Below are 27932 nucleotides of genomic sequence, written 5' to 3'. Positions count from 1 at the left end.
GTGAGTGAGTGAGTGAGTGAGTGAGTGAGTGAGTGAGTGAGTGAGTGAGTGAGTGAGTGAGTGAGTGAGTGAGTGAGTGAGTGAGTGAGTGAGTGAGTGAGTGAGTGAGTGAGTGAGTGAGTGAGTGAGTGGCCATTAAAAAAAAAAGTAAACTAAGGTGCAGTGATAAATTCAGTGACTTTGAATGACAAGTTTATTAAAATTTAAAGAATAATCTGAATAGAACAGTATCTACAACTGAAGAGAGTATATGCAGGCAAGAATGTGAAAAAACAGTAATCAGACATAATTTATGTAAGAATGTATTCTTTTTGCCTTTTTCTAGGTTTTTACACTAGAATACCATCCAAAAATGCATCTTGATTGGCAGTTTGCTCTAGCAGGTCACTGATCTGCCTGATGGAGATTCACCAGCAGTTTGGATGGTTGATGATGGAAACATCATTTACAAAAGAAACATTGAAAATGGTCTAATATTCTCCTCCCTCCCCCCTTTGGGCTTTTGCTATGATAAGCTCCCCTAAAGAACCCCTATAGAAAGCATACTGCCCCCCTCCCCCGCTTCATCATATTTAAGGTGGCACAGGTGGAGACAGAGCTACAGCTGCTGGTGCTTCTCTGCAGATCAAACTGTCAGTCTACCAGCCTGTAAGCCAGGGAGCTGCAGTAAGACTTAGAAAAATGTCGCTGATCTGAGACGTTTTGATTTTATATTTCATGTTACAGTTTCAGAGAGGCTGCCAAGAGACTGTGAAACTCATCTGCTTTGCCAGATTTCTTTTTTATTCAGACCAGAAGGAAAAGAAAATAAGCTTCATGTGACTGATTGTTTTCCATCACAAATATCACAGTTTTTCCAGCTGTGCTACTTCTCTGTAACTACACTTTGTTTGCTCTTAAAATGATAAAGAAACATTGCATTATCAAGTCATCGTAAACTCATCCTGCATCCACAAGGCAGGAAAGGTTAGGATCAGTGCTTCCTTTGTGTGCAAGAAAAACACAAAAAAGCAAGCCTATTACCCCCAAGTACTAATCCCAACACAGCAGAATTATACCACATAAATGTTGTGATCTTAAGTAAGTTTTATTTTTGTAGTTGTGGAAATTGTATTTAAGTGGTCCACCTTAAACATGCTCCCTATTCCTTGATATTTCTTTTTGCTCTTTTCTTAGTGTCTGAATTCAGCAACAGAGAAGAAGGGGGGAAATATATCTATTCATCTTCATATCCCTTGGTCTATCCTAGGCACTTTAACATTGGGAGTTGGGTCATCTAGACCCATTAGACAGAGCTCTGAACCTTTTTCTTCAATGATTTGTGATCTTCACTGGTGTCCATGGATTACATGAAATCTTTCCACCTTTATCCACCTTTGTCATGGTAGGGAGAACACCTCAATGGAAGGGGGGGTCATCTAGACCCCATAGGATAGCACAAGGGTTTTAATTTATGAATACTTCACATGAAAACATACTATTTTACATTTGAAAAAGAGCTGAAACTAATTCAAACCAGACATAGAACACCTGCAAACCAGTGCCAAACCAGATCCAAACCCAAATCAAACCAGATTTAAACCAAGTTCAAACCAAATCAAAACCACTTTCAAACTTTGTGTTACATTGTACAGCTGCTTGAAGCTTGTTACAGCTCTGTCAATAGGTGGCACTATGGAGTAGGGTTGCCATGTATCACTAAACTCTAGGTACGAATCGTGTCACGGTTTTAGAGGCACAGTTCAAAATTTACAGGAATCCAAATTAACAGCTGCCAAATGCATATCAAACTGCAATTTGGGAGGTGGAAAACCATGTGACTAGCCACATTGGTGAGACATTATTCATCATTTCTGACGGGACTCAAACTCACAACCATTTTTTTAAACGCCCCTCTCACCCTCCGCGGGTGGTTGCTCCTCCAAGCTGGGGTCCTCTACCAGATGCCTGGGAGCTTGAGGGTCCTGCAGTATCTTAGCTGTTCCTGTTCTTTTCTGGACTGAGAGGTCTGAGGTCTTTCCAGGTATCTGTTGTAGCCCCTCCTCCAGCTTGGGGGTTACTGCCCCCAGTGCTCCAATTACCACAGGCACCACTGTCACCTTCACTTTCCAGGCTTTCTCCAGTTCTTCTCTGATTCCCTGGTATTTCTCCAGTTTCTCATGTTCCTTCTTCCTGATGTTCCCATCTCTTGGCACTGCCACATCCACCACAACGGCTTTCCTCTGTTCTTTATCCACCACTACAATGTCTGGTTGGTTCGCCATTACCATCCTATCAGTCTGGATCTGGAAGTCCCACAGGATCTTTACCCTCTCATTCTCTACCACCTTCAGAGGTGTTTCCCATTTTGACCTTGGGGAATAATTATCCGGTTCATAACTTTTATCAGATATCTATGCCTTACCAACACAATTTCAGGTCATTAAGAACACTTAAGTATCAATAAATCACACCACAGTGATGAATTACTTAATAAATATGTAAATAGACATAACTATTTTGTGTATTCACATACCACATACAGAACAGTTATATTTAGAAATGTGTAAATATGGAACATCTATTATGTAGAAAAGATGTTACCTTCATCACAAATGCAAACACTGATCTTTCATGTGGGCGGGGAAGGGAGAGATGTCTTCTCAAACAGTGGATAGGTGGGTGGGGGGGTCAGTTAAAGCAGTAAGGTCCTCTTCTTCAGGGACCAGAGTGGCAGCTTCAGTACAGGCAGTTTTAGCAAAGGCGTCAGGCCTCTGTCTTTTCCTCTTTTGTCTGGTGTCCTGAGGGGTGTGAATGGGAGGTTGGGCCTTAAACAAAAGGCAGATCATGGGCCTATTGGGGGGGGACAAATAGGCTTAGTTTGGGTAATGGCTCTCAAAGAGAAAAGGGAGGTTGTGGAAGTATTCAGGATCACCTAGACCGGAATGGGAGGCAGATGAGTTGCCGGAATCACTGGCTGAGATTCCCACCCCACACATGCTCTGTGACAACACTTATATTGTTTAAGGAAGGGGCCGGTGGGGGCAGACAGAGGAAAGAGGGACATGCTAACTGTTACATTAAGCTCAGAGGATTTTTTTGTAGGTTTAGCCAACAGTTTTCTGATGCATATTGGGAAATATACAAATATATTTTACATTTTAAGATCAAAGCTGACAAAACCTGCTTCATGGGTTCATTGGTTATTCTAAATTTCTCCAAGGTGTTGATGTGAATCTGCATGGGTATGCAATTGTGACCCTGCGACAGACTGGCGACCTGTCCAGGATGCCCCCAGCCTTCACCCACGAGTAGCAGGGATAGGCTCCAGCAGCCCAAAGACCCCGAAAAGGACAAAACGGAAGAAGATGAATGAACAGATGAATGAGTCGATGGGAAAACGACTGACGCCAAAATCCAGGTCTTTGGAGGAAACGTTTGATACTTCAGGCTTTGAATAACAAAAGTGTGGAGCTTAGTCAACAACCACACTTCCCCACCCACACCCCTTACAGCCAATGATCTCTCATGGGTGTGTTTCCACTTTCAGCAGAAAGCCTACTTTTCCAAACTTCATTCAACATTTTGAAAAAGGATTTGATTCAAGAAAGAGACAGCTTCCTTTTTGTGGGTTTATTGGCTCTTGGTTGAAGATTCCAATGAAAATGGTGTTTCTGGTGTGTTTGACATGTGGCATTTTTCTGATGATAAAGAAAATTAAGCTCAAAATTACATTTCTGACTTTTTTATTCAAATTGTTGTAAGCAGGAGCAGACTGGGAAATTCATTCATTCCTCTTCTTCCGTTTGTCCCTTTCAGTGTCACGGGGCTGCCGGAGCCTGTCCCGTCCACTTATGGGCGCAGGAAGGGCACCAATCTGTCGCAGGGTCAAAATCACCACCCATTCACAATTTAGACAATTTAGTGTTGCCAATTAACCAATGAAGCATGTCTTTGGATGGTGGGAGGAAACCTGAACCCGGGGGGAACCCACGCACGTACAGTAAACTCCACGCAAACTCCACACAGAAAGGTCCCCGTCTGGTGTTCTGTTTCAGGTCCCCTAGCCGGGACTTGAAAAGGGGGCCTTCTTGCTGTGAGGCAAGAGCGCTAACCACTTCGCCACTGTGCAGCCCACGGGACAGCTACAGCCCACCGTGCAGACTGGGAAATACCATTTGAAAAAGCTTGTGGCAGTTACCTACAAACTACAGTGTGATAGGGGCAGATAATTTGTTTTCGTCTTTCTGTTCCTTTTCATTTAGTAACTGTTATAATTTCATTGGATTGCATTGATGTATTGGATTATTATTAAATGAAATAAATCAATCAGCAGGCCACCAGCTTCCTGCTCCTCTCCATTCTGTCATCCACTTGCAACAAATAGATCCATTAACGTCTTTGTTCTCCTCATCTGAGCTGGAATCTGTGAGGGGCTGTAATCTAGCAGGAGAGAGTCTAAACAGATGGGTAATGGGAAATGGGAGTGGGGTAACTCTGTGCCAACAGTCCCGTCCACCAGGAACGTACAGAGACCTTTGGAGAGGCGAGTACTGAAATCTAAAAAAGAGACACGTGACACTTTGTGATTACAACTTTCAGGACAGCAGACTATATTACAGCAACCCATATTATAACTTTGTAGTACTTCTTCAAGGTTGCAAAAGCTTGGCTGCTTATAGCTGCTGCAGCAACAGGCTTCAACCTGGCTGCACTTTTCTTTCTGGCTTGTTCTGGAACCTCAGATGGTGAGGTCAAGGTCTACTGATCCAGCTGTCTTTGTGGTCTGTCATGAACCATAAACACCTTTTCAGTTCGGCTGAAGACAACAATTTTAGATGCTGCTGCTAAGTCTACATCTTACTCCTTCGGTGCATAGATGTGGTTGCAGTGGCCTTAAAGACTGGACAGCTCATCTCGAGACAGAGGACTTTTTCACCCTCCTCTCCTCAGAGGCCTGTCAGCACATTCATAGAAACTCAAATAAATCCAAATCAGATGCACATTGATCTCTGCAGAAGATGACACCTGGAAAACATCCATGCTTGTGCAGCACGCTTTACCTAATACCGCAAACATGCTCATGGTCAAATAGGGTGGAGGCAACCAGCCCAAAAATTTAGAAACTAAGTGAAAGATCTGCAGCGCCATATCAATCTCCTGCCTGCTTGTAGCACTGCGCCCCGGCTCTGCTTTAGCGAGTGAATGGGTGGGCGGGGCATGTGAGGAGGGGCTGCCCGGTTTGTGTCAGGGAGGGGAATGCCACACCAGAAGACTTCATCCACATCAATGTTCTGCCCTGCCACACAACAGAAGAAAAAAAGATCCAGCCTTTGCAGGACTCACTTAAATGTAATCCTGAGCCGAGTCCATGGCCTGCAGGAGGTTCCTTCAGGGTTTGGTTTTCTCTCCTAAACTTTCCAACGCCAAGCAGATAGAAATTCTTCAATCGGGTTAAAGAATGGAGAACAAAGTGAAGGAAAACTAGTGGGTTGATTTGTATTAAATTACTGTCGGATGAACAGACTTCTGTTAAACCTGGCATTGTCCGAGACAACAAGTTGAGAGTTGACCTTTTGACTTGCTTTCCTCATGGTCGTTTCATAAACCACATGGTCAACATCTATGGCCTGAATTTTAGGGCATAGTTCGGCTCCCGGCACCACTGGGCACAGAATCGCTTTAGGATTTCCTAAATATTTGTTTATGTATTTACTAATGTAGTTATAGCACCAGCGGGCTAGTGGGGGAGAGTCTGCCCTGAAACTGGGAGGTTTGGGTTCAAATTCACTTTCAAGTCATAATAAACACTAAAAATGGATGCCAATGCCTTCCTGGATTGGGAAGTCAAGCCTCCAGATGTTGCTGAGTGTGACATCACCCTGCAAAAGAGTGCAGACGCTTTTTTCCCTGTTCCTGCCGCTTCCTGCTTTATTTGCTTTTTAATCATTTAATTAATCATTTTTAATTATTTTACCTCATCCACAAATCCTGGAATATCAGACTGGTCATCCTTTTTTGTGACTTCCACCTATACAAATCAATATTTTTACGTCTGACAAGCCAGCGACATGTCCGGAAGAGGAAGAAAAACAAACTCCCACTGTGAACGCTGTCGGATCTACCAACAAGAAATAAAAGAGCTACAAACACTGATATTTACTTTGGAAACTGAAAATGGACTTCACAAGACCCTTCCAGTAACATCGGGTGGTAAGAAGCCTGCTCTTACTACAAATGAGAAGAATAACAGTGACATGGACCTGAGTGATCTTGTGTCCTTTCCGAAACTTTGTGCGGAGGAACTCTGTGTCAAGCCAAAGCGGAAAAGATGACAGAACATCCGAAATAAAGCTCACAAACAGATTTTTACCCCTAACACAATGTGATGTTAAAGAACAAAGTGAAATATGACCACAGAATAGGAGTCATAATGTTGGCAACAAAGCACAGGCAGAAAGAAAATCTGTGCCAAACGTCAAGGTCAGAAATACGCTGCTGCTTGGAGATGGCGCTATCAGTGGAGTCAGCCACAGAAGAATGCAAACTTTATGTTGTCCAAGTTCTACTGTTCCAGTGATTACAGGACTCTTATCTAAAGTCTTGTACCAAGGAGTCAAACGAATAATCATCCATGTAGGTGCTGTCGATATCAAAAAAGAACAATCTGAACGTTTGAAAAAGACTTCATCAAGTTATTTGAGGAGATTGACAAAGAAGAGGTTGAAGCCTTCATCAGTGGACCTCTTCCTAACATCGATGGGGTGTCACTCAAGTTCAGCCGTCTGTTTCAGCTAAACAATTGGCTCTCCAGAGAGAGTGCTTCCAGAGGATTCCATTACATTGAGAACTTCAATACATTCTGGAAACGAAAGGACCTATTCATGGGAAGAGGCCCACACCTGAACAGAGGTGGAGCAAGAGAGTTAGTGAAGAACCTCCTCCACGCTCTGGGGCATAGAGGCCAAGGCCCTGAAAAGGCAGCAAGGAAGGACCGAGCCAGTGTCCCAGGAACCACAGCACAACGGCAACAACAACTACCTCCACCACCACCACCGGTCAAAGACTTGGATCCGGCAGCACCAGCACCACAACCACCTCCATCTAAGGACTCAGCTGCACCAGCATCACAACAACCACCGCCAGCTAAGGACCCAACCGCAGAACCACAACAACAACCACCAGATTTGGCCCCAGAAATACCACCATCTGACCAGCTGTGGGCGCCCCCTGCTACATCTACTCCCAGTGAAGAATCACTTTCCTTTTCGTCCCCCCCACTTTCACCCATGGCCCTACCTAGCCATTTTGATAGCCTCATTAAGTCAGGAATTAAGATGGCTCCCCTAACACCTGTGAGCCTCACACCACACAGGAGCTCTCCTACCCCTCCAGCGCCCCCTCCTCATCCTTCACCCAAAGTCCCTCCAACACGGCCTTCATCCAAACCCCCTCCAACACGCCCCCTCCGTCGTTCACCCAAATCCCGTCCAGCTCCCGCTCCTCCTGGTCCATCACCCAAACTACCCTCAACTCGACCTCCCCTGCGCGCCTCTAGAACATGCAATCCCCCAGAGCTAGGATGAAACGGGCCCCCAGTGTCCTAGGAAAGGTTATGTCGAACTTGGGCCCTGTGATGAACAGCTTCCTTCTGGTGCTATACCTGTAGTTGCACTACGTAGAATGCAAAAAAGGGCAGTTAGACTGTCCAATCACAGAAATCTAGTTGATATCCCTTGCAAGAAGGTTTTGACCAGTCCCAAGGAAACTAAGCTCAGACTTGCTGCACTCAATGTCAGATCTTTATGCAACAAATCATTTTTAATCAATAATCTTATCTCTTCTTTTAATCTTGATTTTATTTTTTTAACTGAAACATGGCTTGACAAAAACACAGGAAACATAGTTCTAGTCGAATCAACTCCCCCCAACTACAAACATGTATCGGAAATACGAGAAAATAAAAAGGGTGGAGGCGTTTCTGCACTGTTTAGACATAATATTGCAACCCGCAGACTATCATTTGGTGTGTTTTCATCATTTGAGTATGTGTCCTTTAAGATTGAGTTAAAACAAACTCCTCCCTTACTCTGCATAGTTATGTACAAACCTCCTCAGCACAGCCAAAGTTTCATTGATGATTTCACTGAAATGCTCTCAGTTGTGTGCACAGACTTTGATGGTCTAGTCATTACAGGTGATTTTAATGTTCATGTTGATAATGTCAATGACAGAAATGCAAAAGAGCTCAATGCTGTCCTTGAAACCTTTGATCTAATTCAGCATGTAAGTTGCCCCACCCACAGCAGAGGGCACACTCTGGACCTGCTCATCACAAAGGGGGTTAATATTTACAATGTCAGTGTGGTTGATGTCGCCCTCTCTGATCATTTCTGTGTATTCTTTGACCTGTCTGTTGCTCCCAAACCACCGCCTGGCCCTGCAGTTGTCCAAAGGAGACAAATAAATGAGAGCACTAGGGCACAGTTTGTAGAAATGATTAACCCTGAAAACGCCTCTGGTGCCAATGTTGATGAAATGCTGAATTCTGTTACTTCTAGCATCTTGAATGTTCTGGATGCCATTGCCCCTATGAAGGTTAAGTTGAGAAAACATTGACAGAAAGCTCCCTGGAGGAACGATGATCTAGTCAGGGCACAGAAACAACAGTGCCGCAGAGCCGAGCGAAAGTGGCGCAAGTCAAAACTCCAGGTTCATTATGAAATGTATAAGGGGGAGTTGTACGCTTACAACCAGATCTTATGCAGAACAAGGGAAAGATACTTCTCTGAAATCATTGGAAGTTGCTGCAGCAACTCTCGTGTCCTGTTTACAACAGTTAACAGATTAACTAACCCTCCAACCCAGCTACCAATAGAACTGGTTTGCACACCTAAATGTAATGAATTTGCTGTATTTTTTAATGACAAGGTTCAGGGCATTAAAAAAGCCATCAACTCCACAACACAACTATCGAACAGCCACCTACTCACTCTAAGCTGACTCACTTTATACCTGTCACTGACCAAACTGTCCAAGAGACCATCACCCGTCTGAGCTCGTCTACATGCTGCCTTGATGTGTTACCCACTAGATTTCTAAAGTCTGTCCTGAACAGTGTGTTGCCATCAATTACTCAAATAGTTAACATGTCTCTTCAATCTGGAATATTTCCAGAGGCCTTAAAAACTGCAGTCGTTAAACCTCTCCTGAAAAAAAAGCGGTCTTGATCCCACTGTACTGAATAATTACAGACCTATCTCTAATCTGCCATTTTTAGGAAAAGTCCTTGAAAAAGTTGTCTACCAACAGCTCACTGATTTTCTCTTATTAAACAATTCATTTGATGTTTTCCAGTCAGGTTTTAGACCCATCATAGCACAGAAACTGCTCTTATCAAGGTAACCAATGACATCCGCCTGAACACTGATGATGGCAAAGTCTCTGTCTTAATCCTGCTAGACCTGAGTGCTGCCTTTGATACTGTTGATCATGGGATCCTTTTGCACAGACTCCAAGACTGGGTTGATCCAGAGAGGATCTGCCCTAAGTTGGCTCAAGTCTTATCTGGAAGACAGGAAATATTTTGTTGAAATTGGGAGTTGTGTCTCAGACTACATGGCCTTGACTTGTGGTGTGCCCCAGGGATCGATCCTGGGACCCCTTCTGTTCAACCTCTACATGCTGCCACTAGGGCAGTTAATACGCAGTAATAACAAATCTTGTCACAACTATGCAGATGATACTCAGATCTATGTGTCACTGACAACAGGTGAATATGGGCCGGTGGATTCACTCAGCCACTGCCTCCAACAGATCAGTGCGTGGATGCAGAACAACTTTCTCCAGCTAAACTCAAACAAGACCGAAGTTGTTATTTTTGGCCCACAGAAACAAAGAGAAAGTGTAAGCAACTACCTTCATTCTCTGTCTCCTAAACCCTCAAATCAAGTCAGAAATCTAGGGGTAATCATGGACTCTGACCTGAACTTTAACAGCCATATCAAGTCAGTAACATCAGCGGCATTTTACCATCTGAAAAACATTGGCAAAATCAAAAACATAGTGTCAAAGCCAGACCTGGAGATACTTATCCATGCATTTGTCTCCAGTAGGTTAGACTACTGTAACGGCCTGCTCACCGGCCTCTCCAAACGAGCTGTAAAACAGCTTCAGTACATCCAGAATGCTGCTGCTGGAGTCCTGACCAAAACCAGGAAGTATGATCACATTAGTCCTGTGCTCAGGTCTCTGCACTGGCTCCCTGTCCCTCAAAGAATAGACTTCAAAGCAGCTCTGCTTGTGTACAAGTCTCTCCATGGCCGAGCACCAAAGTACATCTCTGACATGTTAGTGCCATATGAACCATCTCGTACTCTGAGGACCTCAGGGCCCGGCCTCCTGTTGATGCCCAGAGTCAGAACTAAACAAGGGGAATCAGCGTTTCAATATTCTGCAGCTAAAATCTGGAACAGCCTCCCTGAAGGCGTAAGACAGGCCTCTTCTGTGTTCATGTTCAAATCTAGACTTAAAACATTTCTGTTTAGCCGTGTATATGACTGAAAGGTCCTATCTGCACTTTTCTTTCCTTTCCTTCCTTTATTTTTAAATCACTTTTCAAAAATTTTTTTCTTTTCTTTTAAAGTAAATTTTACGTTGATTATTTCTATGATGTATTGTGATTTTAATGTATTTTTCTGTTTTGTGAAGCACCTTGAATTACTTTGTGTACGAATTGTGCTATACAAATAAACTTGCCTTGCCTTGACCGTGGCTGAGGCTCACCTCTCTCCCACAGAAAGAGTCAAACGTGAAGAACGAATGTCAAAGATCAGGAATGTGACAGCTGATGGAACTTGGACTTTTATCTTGGGGGGATATTCTGCTGTGGTCCAGACAATGCTCTGATTTTCTCTCCATTGTCTCGGTTACAGGTCTGCCCAGCTTGGTGTTGTATATGTCCGTTCCTGTGCTCCACATGTGTTCAAAGACTCTGGCTTACACATGTTCCGATAAAAATCCATGGCTTTACAAGCAGCAGGCTGTAATTAGAGAGGCAGCTCCTGTGTAAGAGCAGGGTTTGCTGGCTAATTGCTGCTCTTTTCTGTGCAGCAATCATTTCCAAAGAATTACTTTGTGCTAAGAAAAGCTCTCATGTTCACTGTCAATATTTGACACTTTCTGTTAGTTTTTCAATGTGTATTTGTGCACTTGGGTCTTTCTCCTCAAAATCTTGTATTTCCACTCAAATGTTTGCCTTTGTTTTAAGTTGTAGCTGCTTACTTTCAAGGCCTAGTCGTGGATCTTTCCACTCGCTTGGTTTTGTGTGATAGAATCCAGTTTAAATTCACCAGCTAATAGAACATGTCTTACTAATAAATGACAGGTTCTGCATTCAAAACCGATCCTGTTGCCTAAAGCATGCAGTCACCAGGGTATTTCCTCATTTGCGGTCATTGTTTTGTGAAGATATTGAAAGCATTCCATTCTTCTCTGCCTTTTAGCTGCTTCCTTTAGAGATCACCTCAGAAATTCATCCGCCTCCGTCTGACTCTCCTCTGCATCCTCCTCTCTCACACTATCCACCCTCAAATTTTCCTTCAGTACTGTAATGGTGCCTCTGGCAGCTCTCCTACCCTCCCCTCTCTGCTCCACTCCTTACTCTTTCCAGCTGTGACCACTTACCTCATCACCTGCCAGCTCTTCTTAAGAGGATTCTTCACTTAATTATGACTCCTTCATTCATCGCCAGGTCGTTGCCCCTTATGGTCCTTAATCTGGTCTCCCGTGCTTATGTCTTGCTTCTATGTTTTTGCCTCTTGCTAATTTTTGCCCTCCTGCCTCAGGACTATCATTCACAAGTGTCACCTGAGTCAGAAATTTCCACGAACAGCCGCTAATTTCCTGAAAATCCTGTGAACCCGAAAACTGCATCTAGACCTCCAGTCACGCCACGAGTCCTGTCCACGCCAAGACCTCCAGTCACGCCACAAATCGTGTCCAATCCAAGACCTCCTGCTATGCCAAGAAATCTAGTCAAATCACTAATAATCTATGTCTATAGTTAATCTTTTGGTTTTGAATGGCTTGTCTTTGTATAGTTAGTTTGTAGTATCTTGTCATCGGTCTGATCAGCTGGTAGAAAATATCCCTAATCTTTCCTGTTGGGGGGTCAGTTTTGGTTCAGTTGGTTTGAGCTTTTTTTTGTGATTCTCTAGTACCATCTTCGTTAAGTTGACTCTATTTTAATTTAGGCCCATACAATTTTTGTATTGGGTAAAAGAAAGCCTCTTATTTGAAGATCTGTTTTTGTCCTGTGGCTCAATCTCTGCCAAGCAGCCCATTACACTGGTTTCATTTCCTGTCAAGAAAATGGGCAGTTGGGGTTTGGAATCAAACAACCAAATGATAAGTAGATCAACTTCCTGTCACACGATGAAGTCTCCATCAGCAAGACCCTGAACCCTTACAGCTATTGGTGTGTGTGTTGGTGTGTTGAGAGCAGCATAGTCTATATGTCGGGAACCGGTAGAAACAAGACAGACAAGAAATTTCTTGAGCCAACACTTAGATTCAACGAGAGGTGAAGAACGACAAACTGGCAGAGAATGAGCGGACACACCCACCTAACATACCCCGGGACACAGCTGAAGCCATTCAGCGATCACTGAACAGGTGAGTGGGGAAGGAAGGCGGAAATGGCAAAACAGGGACAAATCTGGACAAGTGCTGGATCTTCTGCTAACAGAAACACATCAGATTGATATTGTTTCTACACAAACTAAAAATGCATATTCGTCCCTAGTGCACAGAAGCACAGCTCTTGGATGTTCTTGGACATAAAAGTTCCCTTGCATCTGAAAGAACAGTAATTTTTATTCCAACCTCTAAATTACACAAAACAGGAGGTAAATAGTATTTTCAGCAGCTGTTAAAAGACAACTGTAAAAGGGTCACTGATGTTTTGATGTTTGACAACAGGTTGACCTCTGCTTTTTCCTTCTTTAGTGTTCAAACGTGCAACTGCTGGTTTTTTTTTTTTTTAACTTGTCCTGTCCAACAGCTAGGCAAACAGATGAGAGCTGAGGGCCTATTGTGTTGGACATATTTTATTTTAACAAGAGGGGTTATTCATCTTCAGACAAACCAAAGGTATGTCTGAATAAACCCCTTTTGTAATTGAGGCCAAACTTTATTCATTTCAATCATGTTTGAAAATCTTTGGTGTTGGACCGGACGGAAAAGGAAAGAGGGGAAGAAGAGAGAGGGACGTTAGAGAGAGGGGGGGGTAGGAGGGTGATAATTGGAGGGGAAGGGGGGTAAGACCATGAAGCAGCATAGAGCAGACAGGTTTACTGGTTGTTTATCGTTACGGTACGGTTCAAATGTAGTACAGAAAGGGCGGGGCCTGTTCACACACACTCAAATATTATCAACACACCTGCTAGCCGCAAAAATGTCCACATGTCAACATGCACACAAAACAGATAGTGTTCACGAACGCATACCTATGCCTTTAAACCAACAAGTGTGAAATCTTTCATTTATTCAATCATGCAAACTATTAGTGCAAAGGTGAGCTAACACCTGTGCTCAGGTGAGTGTTTATGTTCTTCTAAAATGGATGGTGGAATGTGAGAAGAAGGAGGAGGAGCGCCCAGCCACCCCCACACCCAGACCCCCGCCGCAGCAGCAGCGGCAGCCGGAATTCCCCCAACGCCACACGGGAACAGGCAGGGAACAACCGCCCCCCGGGCGACCAAGACCGCCACCCAGGCCAGGGCCAGCAGGACCGCCGCGAGGCCCCCAGAGCCAGAGAGCAGGGAGGCGCAGAGGGAAAGAGAGCGCCACCCCAGCCCAGCCAGGAAAGCAGCCCCCCGCCGCGCCGGAAGAGCCCAACGCAGGGCCCCACCGGAGAGGGACGCCCACAGCCCCAGACGAGCACCCCACCACCACCCAGGAGTTCCGGGCATCCCCCCGCACCGACCCCAGGTACGAGCCAGGACCCCCCAAGGGAGACCCGCTCCGCACTCCAGGCAGCCACCCACCCGGCCCACGGTTGGTCCAGGTAGGAGCAAGGCAGGGGCCCGCCGCCCCCGCCCAGGAGGGGGGAACCCCGGGGAAAAAAGGGCGGCCCACTAGGGGTGTTATAAATATGGCCCGACCAGGCTCGGCCATGTTGGAAGTTTGGCGGGGCCCAGCGCCCAGGGGCAAGGACCAGGACCCACCCCCCAGGGACACGAACACCCCCGGCTCAGGTGTAATATGAACCCCCCCACCGCGCGGAGAGAGCACCGCCGGGCCCAGGGAGCCGGCACCCAAGGGACACGGCCGCCATCGCCAAGGGGCCCGCACCCCCCACCAGGGAAGGGGTAGGGGACAGATGGACCCAGGTCCCACCTTCCTTGTAAAATGTGTGTGCGTGTATGGGTGTTTGAGAGGGTGTTAGTGTGCATGTGTGTGTGTTTATGTTTGAATGTATATTTTGAAGGGGGAGGGGTGTGTGTACTAAGGGGGGTGCAGTTAAAATTGGCGAGTAGGGCACTAAGGGGACATCTCCTGATTACTCACAGTGATGTCCCCTCACCCTCCACACCAAGGGGCCCTAAATGTCTAAGGTGCGGTTAAAATTGGCGGGTAGGGTGCCAGGAGGACATCTGCTGCTTGCTTGCAGTGATGTCCAAGCACCCCCCCCTACCAAGGACCCTACATGTCTAAGGTGCAAATAAAACCGAAAGAGGGGGGGCCCACTCCATACGGCAACCATAGGAGGGGGGCCACTCCCAAGTAGCCCCCCCCCAAGGCGCATCGCAGGCTAGACCCCCCACCCCCTCACCCTAATATGAGGTTATATAAGGAAGGGGGTAAGTTGGGGACAGCTGGTAGACTGTCCCCCGGTGGTCAAACAGCCGTCCCCCAGCCCACCCCCAGCAAAGGGGCCAGGGCCACCCAGCCCAGGGGCCCCACCCCCGGAGGCGCCGACACCCCAGGCCCGGCACCACCCACCCCACACAGAGAGAGAGGAGCCAGAAAGCGTCGCCCCCCCCGGAGCAAGCCCAGGCCCCCACCCCCAGACGCCGGCCCTAGAAGAGCTCTGGTCAGGCCTCGACGGGACCGAGGAGGCCAACCGGCCGAGGCAACCACTGATTGCCTCAGCGGAGACCCCGACCCGTTAGCCCCCCCGACCCGTACTAATAATGGGCCCCCCCTCCCCCCCAGAACGCCCCCCCACAGGACAGGGCCGACAAGCCCCCCACCCCACCCCAGACCCCGCAGCCGAAGCGGGTGACACCCAGAGCGACCGGGGGCCCCGAGAGGGTTGTCCCGTCCCGTCCCAGAGCCAGAGAAGGGCCGATCCCAGCCCCAGGTGCAGATGGGCAGCCCATCCGGCGCCGCTGGGCCCCCCCCACCCGAGCAGGCCCCCCCGCCAACCCCCCCCAGGACAGGCAAAGGGACCACCCCCCCAAGCCAAGCCAGACCACCCCCCCACCCCCCCACCACGCACCCCCACACCCAAGCCCAGAGGACCACGCAGCGCCCCAGCCCGCCCCAGCAACTGCTGGTTTTTAACTTAAGCCAAAAAGGTGGAAAAACAGAAGTTTTGAGGATTGATGGTGCCTGATAGAGTCGTTTTGATGCCTGTGGTTCATGCATGTTTCATCTTTTCAGGATAAGAAGACATGAGCAGCTGAAAATGGTTCCTGAACATCCAAAGACCTGCTTAATTATTTCTACAGTCAGAGTCCAGGGCTGCCTGTCTCCTGAAACTGTCCAATGTGTGCATTATTGAAAAATCATTGTCAACAGTTTACAGTGACAATCCCTCACATTTAAAATAATGTTTCTTTTGAAAACCTTTAGGTGAACACAGCCCTGCTTCAACCCTCTGCACATTTTGACTTTCATTTCCTCAGTTACTTTAAGACTTTGAAGTGCTGTTAAACATTAGTTATTCTTTTCCCTTTTTTAGTGAATAATAATTCCTGAACTAAACTACACAAGGCTTTAGATATTTGCTTTCGGAAAATATTCAAGAGAAGAAATATAGTCACTGAATTTTTCAAAACATGAGGCACAATATCTGTGAACAGAGAATGAGCTGCATTTTTAAATACATGAGGTGCACTGCATTATAACGTGCATTAATCGAAACAAGATAATCATCAAACACAAACAAAAACTCTTTTATCTGAAATAAGAAGCCTTTCCAGAGATGGCAACATGACAGAAAAGTCAAACTTTATTTACAGGAACTCTCAACATTGTTGAGCTTTAATACAATAAATATGAAACAAAACAGTGTTTCAGTTCATCATGTTGCTGCACGTGTCCTTGACCACAGTAGCGCTGATGCTTTGACAATCTGACGTAATTTACTAAAGTTTTACTGGAACATTTTGACAGATTTTCTAGCTCTATGTCCCACTGAAAACCAGATTGGTTAGTAATCTCAACTATATTTCATATTTAATGCACACTGTTGATTACTTAAAAACAAAGTAAATATTTGCACCCCATGTTCCCAAAAATACAGTATCTGACATATAGCCTTCTCCATGATCTGCAACCGTAACGTAGAAAAGCAGTCTAATGGTACACAGTGTTATGATGAGCATGGCTGGACCCAGAAGCAGGACAGAAACAAAAAGTGGCTTCATAAGTGATCTTTATTGAGTCCCAGTAGTGGTGGAGGGTTCAGGCTCTGAAGATTTGTGGCTTTGACAGGTGTCGGAATGGAACCTTGCTTGGAGTCCTGAAGAGTGATGAACGGTGACCAAAAGTGGAGGCATAGCTGGAGGTGAATCATGGGTCTGAACTCTACCGCAGGAGTCCATAAGAAGGCTGCAGGCTAATGAGAAGATGAGTGGTAGGTGTGTAGAAGATTCCCTGGTAGGTGTGGGGGAAGACCAGGATCCTAACAGAACCCCCCCCCCCCCCCCCCCCCCCCTCAAGGAACGCCACCTGGCGGTTGAAACCGGTCCAGATGCAGGCGACGAAAATACTGTACTAGAGCAGGGTCCACAATGAAGGAACGGGGCACCCAACAGCGTTCCTCCTGGCCATAAACCTTCCAGTCCACCAAGAACTGGAGACCACGGCCCTGCCGGTTCACATCCAGGAGGCGATGGACACTGTAGACCAGATGGCCGTCCACCAGCCGGGAGGGAGAAGGGGGTATGGACGGAGGGCACAGTGGACTGGTGACCACAGGCTTGAGGTGGGAGACGTGAAAAACTGGATGAACTTTCATCGAGGGTGGCAGGAGCAGTTTGACACAGGCAGGATTCATAACAGAGTCCACAATGTATGGGCCTACATAGCGACGGGACAATTTTCGTGATTCAGTGCAAAGAAGAAGGTCCTTTGTTGACAGCCAAACCTTCTGTCCAGGAGAGTAAGCAGGCGCTGGGGAACGACCTCTTGCAGCAGTGGCCTTGGCGCGCTGTGAAGCATGGAGTAGCGACTGCTTAGTCTCAGACCAGACCCTGCGACAGCGGCGGATATGGGCTGCGACAGAGGGCATGGCTAGATCAACCTCCTCAGAGGGGAATAGAGGGGGCTGGTAACCCAAAGAGGCTTCAAAGGGGGACTTTGCAGTAGCAGAGGAGACTAGGGAGTTATGTGAGTACTCTACCTGAAGTTTGTGTGCAAGATCTGCTCACATGTGATCCCCGCAAAAGATGGACAGACAACCAATCTTCATGATCACTTGCCTGTTCGCCATCCAGCAGAATATGCCACCTTGCACTTGCTGGACCTAGCAAAGAAGCTAGCCTGGGTCAGCAGAGGATAACTGGGGCTTTTGCAAAAGGCACTAAAACTAAAACTGACAGTGACAAGAGGAGGCAGTTGACAGATTCGGTAACTCCTGGCTTCCTGGCCAAAGAAATGGTTTCATTTAACACACTGGAGAAGCCGTCGTTCAAGGCCATGCTGCATTCCTTTGATAAACAGTATGTGGTGGGGTCCCGCCGAGAAAGGATGCAGAGGAGCCAAGGTGAGGAGGTTCTGTGTTTATTTCATAAACAGTTGCTACACGCAAGGCCACACAGCACATGGCACACTCCCCCTTTCACCACCTGGGGTGCTCACTTTTAAACCCGAAGCCAGGCCCAGTGCGCGTTGCTCTCCATTTCCTCCAGGTGGCACCACAGGCAGTAATCATAAAACACAAAATACATGAATACACAAACAATAAAACACAGTGTGGTCCCCCTCGTCATCTGACGGTGCCACACCGTCACACAGTATGAGCTGCCAGGTCGGAAATATTTTTCAAAGACAGCTATCCCTAACCTTTTCAACGAGGTCTGAAGTAACATCATGAAAGGGCTGGGTGTTGTAGAATATTTGGCCGTGACAACAAACATGTAGTCCAGCTGCAATATGATGCCCTACATGTCAGTGACAGTGTATTATGTAAAAAAAGAGTGGACACTGCAGTCCAAATGCTTACAAACTTGTTTCATGCCCGAAAGCCATACAGCAGATAATTTGGAAGAAGCACTGCGCGAGGCAATTAATGACTGGAAACTACAGGAGAAACAAATTGCCTGTATAACTTCCGACAATGGGGCAAAGATTGTTGCAGCAATCCGGCAGTTGAAATGGCCATGGTTAAGTTGCTTTGGGCACAACTTGAACCTGGCCATAAACACCTCGCTTGCGCAACAGAGGGCCAGCACAGACCGAGCTTTTGGAGTTTGCCGGGCAGTCAACACTGCGTTTTCGCACAGTTGGCTAAGGCGACGTGAACTGCAGAAGCACAAGTGGAAATGAAACTCCCTGAGCACTCACTGATCACGGTAATTTTGAAAACAGTTATCTAACAACGAACAAATTATTTAAAAACTATTTAAAAATATTTCAAACAATTACATTATTGTTTAAATTATTGAATATGTATTTTATTTACTGCTTCTTTACTTGACAGGACTGTGCAACACGATGGGGCTCAAAACAGCAAATGCTGGAGCGATCAAACCATCAAACGTATGTTTGCCCAAGACAAAAGCCGCCGCCCACTCCCCCAGCTGACATGGCAAGACATAAGTGTTCTGGAATCTGTGAACAACACGCGGAAGCCAGTAGCTGACTTCACAGACATTCTCTCTGGAAAAAATGACATTATGGTGTCCTCACTGCTCCCCATGTTGGCTCATTTAGAAGGTGTGCTGGAGGAGTCAGGTGATGATTCCAAACTGACAGCCGACCTGCAGCATGTCATCCTGGAGCAGATGGAAGGCAGATATGGTGATGACACCATCCAGAGGATGATGCATAAAGCAACACTGCTTGACCCAAGCAGTTTCAGACCCCAAAATCTGAAATAATGAAAGAGATTGATCTGTCGCTGCCAAGGCCAACACCAGGCCCCTGGCATGCTCGAGAAGATGGAGAGGAACCAGATGTCGGCGTTGCCACCGTGCCTAAGAAAAAAAAGTGGTCTTTAGGCAGACTTCTTGCAAAGAGAGCAGCTGCAGCCACGCTCACTGATGACCAAAAGGTCAAGTCAGAAATGACCATTTACCTGCAGGAAATGGTCATCGATGGGGAAGCGAACCCACTGACTTTGTGGAAAAGGAACGAAACAAGGTTTCCGTTCATGGCCAGATTAGCACAGAAATATATGTGCATATGTGCCACCAGTACTCCATCAGAGCGGGTCTTCAGCGCAGTGGGGAGTGTATTTACTCCTATTCGCAGCTTAGTAAAACCAGACAAATTGAACATGTTGTCATTTCAGGCCAGAAACATCGAAATTTAAACATTGTCTATGTATGTAAAACCTGCATTGCGGTCTGAGTGTTGTTCCCGTTTTCTTGTTCATTGTTGTTTTTCTGTGTTTTAATAAACTTGTGTTATCTGAACTACCTTAATTCTTTTTTTTTTTTTTTAACTTTAACAACAGGCGTTGTTGATCTTCAGACAAACCAAAGGTATGTCTGAATAAACGCCTTTTGGAATTGAGGCCAAACTTTATTAATTTCAATCATGTTTGAAAATCTTTGGTGTTGGACCGGACGGAAAAGGAAAGAAGGGAAGAAGAGAGAGGGATGTTAGAGAGAGGGGTGGGGGTAAGAGGGTGATGCGGGGTCTGGGGTGGGGTGGGCGGCTTGTCGGCCCTGTCCTGTGGGGGGGCGTTCTGGGGGGGAGGGGGAGCCCACTATTGGTACGGGACCTTGGGGGGTTGACGGGTCGGGGTCTCCACTGAGGCAATCGGAATGAACCTTTTACATGCTCCACGATCTGATCCACAATTGGTATAATCCACCTATCTCGATCGGAAAGAAATTCTGATCCGAACGAGTCTGATCGGGGCAGAATTTTCCGAATGGCGCGTTTACATGACGCATTTTTCTTCCGATCAGGCGTTCTTTCCGATTACTTTTGCCCATGCAAACACGGCTAGTGATAATTTCTTCCACCAAGCAATAAGAAAAGTCAACTCCCTCCCTGCCCTCACCCCCCGCTGCTACGAACCTAAACTGAAAAAAAACTTTTCACCTGCATCATCCAACAGCATCTTAACTAAAGACTGCCACTACCCACTCGTCCATTTCCTGTTTCTTAGCAGTGTGTCACTTAGAACTGTCACTTTACATCATCTCATTGCCAATTTTGCACTGACCTATTTAGATTGCTGTTATTATATTATTATTGTTATTTTTATAGGCTGCCTGCACTGTGGGTTGAGAGGAGAGAAATTTCATCTGTGCTGTATATCATGACAGTATATCAGACACAAGCAAACATAGCATCTGAATCCTGTTGAACTTCTGTCTGTGGTTTCAATGGCCAAACCTCATGGTTCAAGTTGATTAAATGCAAAGCCAGCAAATCATATAAGTATGGTGTATACCCATAGTACTTAGTTACCTTCATTGAGGCCCAAAGTGCTTTACAACATGTCAAATTCACTTATCCACATACATTCAACTATTCTCACAGTGATAGTGGCAGAGGCTCCAGCCAGACCATCAGAAGCATTATGGGGCCCAGTGTCTTTCCCAAAGACACTTCAACTCCTGGGCAGGCATGGCAGGAACCAAACTTGCAAACTTCTGCTCAGAGGCTAACCACTCTACCTCTGGACAACCGCCTGCCTGCCTCATAAACAAAACAAATCCTGTTTGTAGCAAAAAGCTAAAGAAGCACGGGTGCAGATCTCCTGCTGTTTTGCAGCATTTTGGACCATCTGGAGTCTGTGTGGAGATGGCAGGTCCAGACCCGCATGACAGTGTCACAATAATCCTAGTGCAAGTTTTTATCACACATTCCATGTTTCACAAAATAGAAGATACATACAGCCTTTTCTTAACAAACCACCGCAGACAAAATGTGTTCATTAAGTTTGAAAGCAACAAAAACACTAACCCTGAGATATTTTCCATTTGCTGTGAGAAGACATGGAGCCAAGAATTCTGTCTGTTCATAAAAGGCGACCAAAAAACAGTTTCTTCAGTGTAGCAGGTCAAGGTCAGATGTGCTGTTTGGTTTAACAAACAGATCCTCGGTAAAGCAGCAAGTACTGATCCAAAAAGCGACAAGTACAAAGAAAAGAGGGCAGAGCATTGGGTGGGCACTCCAGGTACATCTAAATCAAGTAAGGGCATTGATAAACAATAGGGCTGGAGAGGTTTGGGGACCCTGGAGACCCTAGAGACTCCAACCCTTTCCAGATGTTAACAACGGTTGAAATCATCAAAGAAACCAGGACCTGCAGTTTCTTTTTGTGTCTCCAGGACAATGGGTCCTCACCTAGAGGAAGGTTGGTTTGGGTTTCAATGTCGGGGGGGGGGGCATCACCAAGCACCATTGTCAAAAACCACATGACACCCCCCCCAATTGTCTGTAGTTACAGGATTTCAAAGACCTACCTGCTGGATGTGGAGCCAAGACGGTCCGTAGCATTGCCGGCGCTGTCTATGCAGCTTCAATGGCTCCACTAAGCTGAAGCAGATGTCTGCAGAGGCACCTGCTTGGTTCAGCCTCCTCCTCCTCCAGGCTTGGGGGTTGTTAGCCTGCCCCAAAACACAAACTACTTAACCCCCCCAGCAAGCTATTGTTTTAAACATAACCTAAGCTGAAACCCTGGGGAAGGCATGTACACAAATTTCTCACGTGTACATGATCACATGCACCTGATGATGATGGTTATGATGAAGGCAGTGACATTAAAAGCTAGTGGTTGATCTGAACTCCGAGAGAAAATGACAGTCTTGATGAAAATACACAAATTAGTGTTAGCATGGACCCTAAGGAGCTTACTGTGTGTTAGTAGGGTGGCAGGGGGGAGGCCATCTGTCTAAGGACATTTTAGGGCGGACTGACGGACGAGGGATCCAATCTCTGCTTTTCTGAGTGTGCCGGGGGGATTATGTGATGAACACTGACTTACAACTTGATGTTGTGTAACTTTACTGTGGGTGGGTGGGCGGAGGGCCAAGCTCAGATGTCTTGGCTGTAGGGGAGCGACCCACATCAGAAACCCCCCCGAGATCACAGACAGCTTTTACACTTGAACATGTTCACCCTTTTGTTTAAGAGCATCTGTATCCTAAACACCATCTGAGTTAATATTGTTCTCAGCATTCAGAAAGTTACATTTTTATTTCAATTTTGATCAAAACAAAAGATTTAACCATGAAAAATAAAAGTGCATTTTAAAGAATTACAAATCACATGTTTATAATAATAATAATAATGGATTGGATTTCTCTGTGCTTTTCCAGACACTCAAAGCGCTTACATTGTGTCCATTATTCATTCACTCCTCATTCATACTTGGTGATGGTAGCTACTGTTGTAGCCACAGCTGCCCTGGGGCAGACTGACAGAGGCGTGGCTGCCAGTTGGCGCCTACGGCCCCTCTGACCATCACCAGGGCATTCATACACATTCACACACCAGTGGAGCCACACTGGAGGCAAGGAGGGTGAAGTGTCTTGCCCAAGGACACAACGACAGTTGGCTGGGGGAGTGGGGATCGAACCGCCGACCCTACGATCATTGGACGACCCGCTCAACCGCCTGAGCCACTGCCGCCCTGTTTAGTTCAGAAACATCACAATTACTGGTTCTAACAAAAGACAAAACAGAGGGATCGGAACCTTGGCCAAACATAAAATAAGTCAGGGAGGAAACGGACCCAGTCACCATGACCGTCGGAGTCAGCAGCTCCCTGCTAAGGCTGCCTGACAGAATTAACTAATGAAAAGAAACAAGCAAAGCCCGCAAACAAAGACTACCACGGTCAAACCCCAAACTAAAATAACAAAATCCAACAGTATAAGACTGCTGAGGACCAAGAGGGAGTCAAAAGAAACAAGCCAAGCAGCACAGCTCCAACTCAATACACAACTGCTCCTCAGCCTCTTGCATAACGACTCATAAGTTAGTCATGAAATCTCTGTTTTAATGTCCAGGAAATGTTCACAAACCCCAAAATAAATCCGTTGAAGGTCAGACCTTTAAAAATGTTGACTTAACTTTACTTAAACATTTTTAAAAAAATCTAAAAATTTGTCAGTTTATTCTTGCTTGAATTGTTTTTCTTTGTTCTCATTCTGTATTATGTTTCCTTGCAGCCTGGCTGTGACTCCACCCATTCACCTGTGGAGCAGTCAGCTGCCAGAACTTTGCTAATCAGCCACATGATATATAGGGAACTCTCCGACAGCCTTCAGCTGCTACCAGCGCAAACAGTGTTTCTTTACTAGTGTGTGAATGTGTATGAATGTCCCAGTGATGGTCAGAGGGGCCGTAGGCGCGAACTGGCAGCCATGCCTCTGTCCGTCTGCCCCAGGGCAGCTGTGGCTACAACAGTAGTTACCATCACCATGAATGAATGAGAAGTGAATGACTAAGGGACTCATTGTAAATGCTTTGAGCACCAAGAAAAAGCGCAGATAAATCTAAGCCATTATTATTATTTTTATTATTATTATCATTATTACCAGCTGATGGTACCCCTGATGCATGTAGTGTGTCTTCTGGCTCTGGATGGGCGTGGCAAATGTCCAGATTGCACGATCTTTACTCATGTTTGACCAGGTTGGAGTGCTCCTCTTCTTCTTCACCCCATCAGATCAGATTGGATCCCCCAGAGCGATTTTGATGGGTCTGCTGAGGACAGCTGTGTTTCTCTCGCTCCATTCTGGCTTCACTTTATCTTTTTTTTTTTTTTTTTTTTAACTTGTCCTGTCCAACAGCTGGGCAGACAGACGAGAGCTGAGGGCCTCTTGTGTTGGACATATTTTGCTTTAACAAGAGGGGTTATTAATCTTCTGACAAACCAAAGGTATGTCTGAATAAACCCCTTTTGTAATTGAGGCCAAACTTTATTAATTTCAATCATGTCTGAAAATCTTTGGTGTTGGACCGGACGGAAAAGGAAAGAGGGGAAGAAGAGAGAGGGACGCTAGAGAGAGGGGGGGGTATGGGGTGATAATTGGAGGGGAAGGGGGGTAAGACCATGAAGCAGCATACAGCAACAAGTTTACTGGTTGTTAATCATTATGGTAAGGTTCAAATGCAGTACAAAAAGGGCGGGGCCCGTCCACACACACACTCAAATGTTATAAACACACCTGCTAGCTGCAAAAATGTCCACCTGTCGACATGTACACAAAACAGATAGTGTTCACACGCATACTTATGCCTGATAACCAACTAGTGTGAAATATTTCAGTCATTCAGTCATGCAAGCTATTAGTGCAAAGGTGAGCTAACACCAGTGCTCAGGTGAGGTTTTATGTTCTTCTAAAATGGATGGTGGAACGTGAAAAGAAGGAGGGAGAGTGCCCAGCCATCCCCACCCCAAGACCCCCACCGCAGCGGCAGCCGGAATCCCCCCAACGCCACACGGGAACCGGCAGGGAACAACCGCCGCCCGGGCGACCAAGCCCGCCACCCAGGCCAGGGCCAGCAGGGCCGCCGCAAGGCCCCCAGAGCCAGAGGCCAGGGAAGCACGGAGGGAAAGAGAGCGCCGCCCCAGCCCAACCAGGAGAGCAGCCCCCCCGCCGCGCCGGGAGAACCCAACGCAGAGCCCCACCGGAGAAGGACACCCACAGCCCCAAACGAGCACCCCACCACCACCCAGGAGTTCCGGGCATCCCCCCGCCCCAACCCCAGGTACGAGCCAGGACCCCCCAAGGGAGACCCGCTCCGCATTCCAGGCAGCCATCCGCCCGGCCCACGGTTGGTCCAGGGAGGAGCGAGGCAGGGGGCCCGCCGCCCCCGCCCAGGAGGGGGGAACCCCGGGGAAAAAAAGAGGGCCCACAAGGGGTGTTATAAATATGGCCCGACCAGGCTCGGCCACAGTTGGAAATTTGGCGGGGCCCAGCACTCAGGAGCAAGGACCAGAACCCACCCCCCAGGGGCCAGACACCCCCGGCTCAGATGTAATGTGAACTCCCCCACCGCGCGGAGAGAGCACCGCCGGGCCCAGGAAGCCGGCACCCCGGGGACACGGCCGCCGTTGCAAAGGGGGGCCCGCACCCCCCACCAGGGAAGAGGCAGGGGACAGATGGACCCAGGTCCCACCTTCCTTGCAAATTGTGTGTGCGTGTATGTGTGTTTGAGATGGTGTGTGTGTGCATGTGTGTGTGTTTATGTTGGGATGTATATATTGAGGGGGGAGGGGTGTGTGTACTAAGGGGGGTGCAGTTAAAATTGGCGGGTAGGGCACTAAGGGGACATCTCCTGATTACTCACAGTGACGTCCCCTCACCCTCCCCACCAAGGGGCCCTAAATGTCTAAGGTGCGGTTAAAATTGGCGGGTAGGGTGCTAGGAGGACATCTGCTGCTTGCTGGCAGTGATGTCCAAGCACCCCCCCTACCAAGGGCCCTACATGTCTAAGGTGCAAATAAAACCGAAAGAGGGGGGGCCCACTCCATACGGCAACCATAGGAGGGGGGCCACTGCCTAGTAAACCCCCCCCCAAGGCTCATCGCAGGCTAAGCCCCCCACCCCCTCACCCTATTATGAGGTTATATGAGGAAGGGGGTAAGTTGGGGACAGCTGATAGACTGTCCCCCGGTGGTCAAACAGCTGTCCCCCCCCCCCCCCCCCCCAGCAAGGGGGCCAGGCCCACCCAGCCCAGGGGCCCCACCCCCGGAGGCGCCGACACCCCAGGCCCAGCACCACCCCCCCCACACAGAGAGAGAGGAGCCAGAAAGCGCCGGGCCCCCCCGGAGCAAGCCCAGGCCCCCACCCCCAAACGCCGGCCCTAGAAGAGCTCTGGTCAGGCCTCGACGGGACCGAGGCAGCCAACCGGCCGGGGAAACCGCCGATGGCCTCAGCGGAGACCCCGACCCGTCAACCCCCCCTGCCCCGTACCAATAGTGGACCCCCCCCCTCCCCCAGAATGCCCCCCCACAGGTCAGGGCCGACAAGACCCCCCACCCCACCCACCCCCCAGACCCCGCAGCCGAAGCGGAGGACACCCAGAGCGACCGGGGGCCCCAAGAGGGTTGTCCCGTCCCGCCCCAGAGCCAGGGAAGGGCCGATCCCAGCCCCAGGCGTAGATGGGAAGCCCATCCAGCGCCGCTGGGCCACCCCCCCCGAGCAGCGCCCCCCGCCGACCCCCCCCAGCACAGGCAAAGGGACCACCCCCCCAAGCCAGGCCAGACCACCACCCCACCCCCCCACCACGCACCCCCACACCCAAGCCCAAAGGACCACGCAGCGCCCCAGCCCGCCCCACCCAGGCGCCGGACCCGATCCCCCGACCAACGGAGCCCCCAACAACCCCCGCCAGGCACCGGAGGCCCCGACCCCCACCCCGGCCCACGGCAGAAGGGCAAGGAGCAGCGACGACCAGGCCCCCCCCACCCCCTAAGTCACGGAGTTAGCTATGGGAGACCAGAGAGACCGAATTCTTTCGAAGTTACTTGAACTTTGGGCTGACATTTTTTCCAAGCTGATATGATCAAGCAGCAGATTTCTGTGTTGACTTATATTTATATTTTTTTTGCTTTTCCAATTTATTAAAATAGTTTTTTTAGCAATGCAAATAGTTATGAAAATGATAGATGCTAATCCTCCTTCTACATCGATGGCACTCATGTCACCAAGCACACAAAGTGACGGTGAAGCTGTGATTGAAACCTTAACCCAGACTGATAGATCGGCACATACCTGCTGCCAGAGAGCCTGGACAGGGGTGCAGAACCATAGTGCATGCATGTAATTGTCGGGTAGATTATTATCACAGTGCTCGCAAATGTCTGAGTTACTGAGACCCATCTTGAACATCCTCTGTCCAGTGTAGTAAATTCTGTGAAGAGTTTTGAAATGGATTAGCTGCAGATTTGGACTTTTTGTCATTTTAAAGGTGTTTAGACAAAGTTCTGACCAAAAACTTTCATCTGTGCTGATGCTTAAATCCGCATCCCATTTTGTTGTCGGAAGTGAAATATTGTTATCTAAATTGCATAAAAGTTTGTATATTTTGGAGAGAGTTTTATTCATTGAGAAATTGATCAGAGTGGTAACTACATCTGGTAGCTTTAAATCGTTGTATCTGTATTTAAACTTTTTAGTAATAATTGATTTAAGTTGCTGATATTCCAAGAAGTTATATATTCCATGTTTGTCTTGAAGTTCCTGGGGAGTTATGAATCTTCTATCAATAATTATGTGCTCTAGTTGTTTTATGCCCCCTGCTTGCCAAGCTGGGAAGTGGATAATTTTTTTGTTTATGAGGATGTCTGGGTTGTTCCAGATGGGTGTCATTTTGCACGGTTGAATTGATGATTTTGATATTTTGAGAAATTCCCACCAGGCTGTTAAAGTGGCATTTATATTAATACTTTTGAAACAATCCTGTTTTTTAACTATTTGGCTAATAAATGGAAGATCTGACAGGTTGATCTTTCCACATAACGCCTGTTCCAAGTCTAACCATGAGTTAGTTTCTGGATTATTTTTTAACCATTTTAAGAT

General features: G+C 47.3%; 1 protein-coding gene across 2 annotated transcripts in view; it reads right to left on the bottom strand.

Moving 5' to 3' along the window:
• tncb (tenascin Cb) overlaps window positions 1-22057 on the bottom strand; it is a 95564-nt gene extending 73507 nt beyond the window's left edge. For both annotated transcript variants that reach the window (XM_078953450.1, XM_078953453.1), the window contains exon 1: window positions 21861-22057. The gene's annotated coding sequence lies outside the window, so the exon portion shown is untranslated. The remainder of the gene's footprint in view (window positions 1-21860) is intronic.
• Between the last annotated feature and the right edge of the window lie 5875 nt (window positions 22058-27932).

Source organism: Oryzias latipes, chromosome 9 (assembly GCF_053564925.1).
Source record: "Oryzias latipes strain Hd-rR chromosome 9, Olatipes_Hd-rR_3.1".
Classification (NCBI taxonomy): domain Eukaryota; kingdom Metazoa; phylum Chordata; class Actinopteri; order Beloniformes; family Adrianichthyidae; genus Oryzias; species Oryzias latipes.
This window is presented reverse-complemented; position numbering and strand designations above follow the sequence as displayed.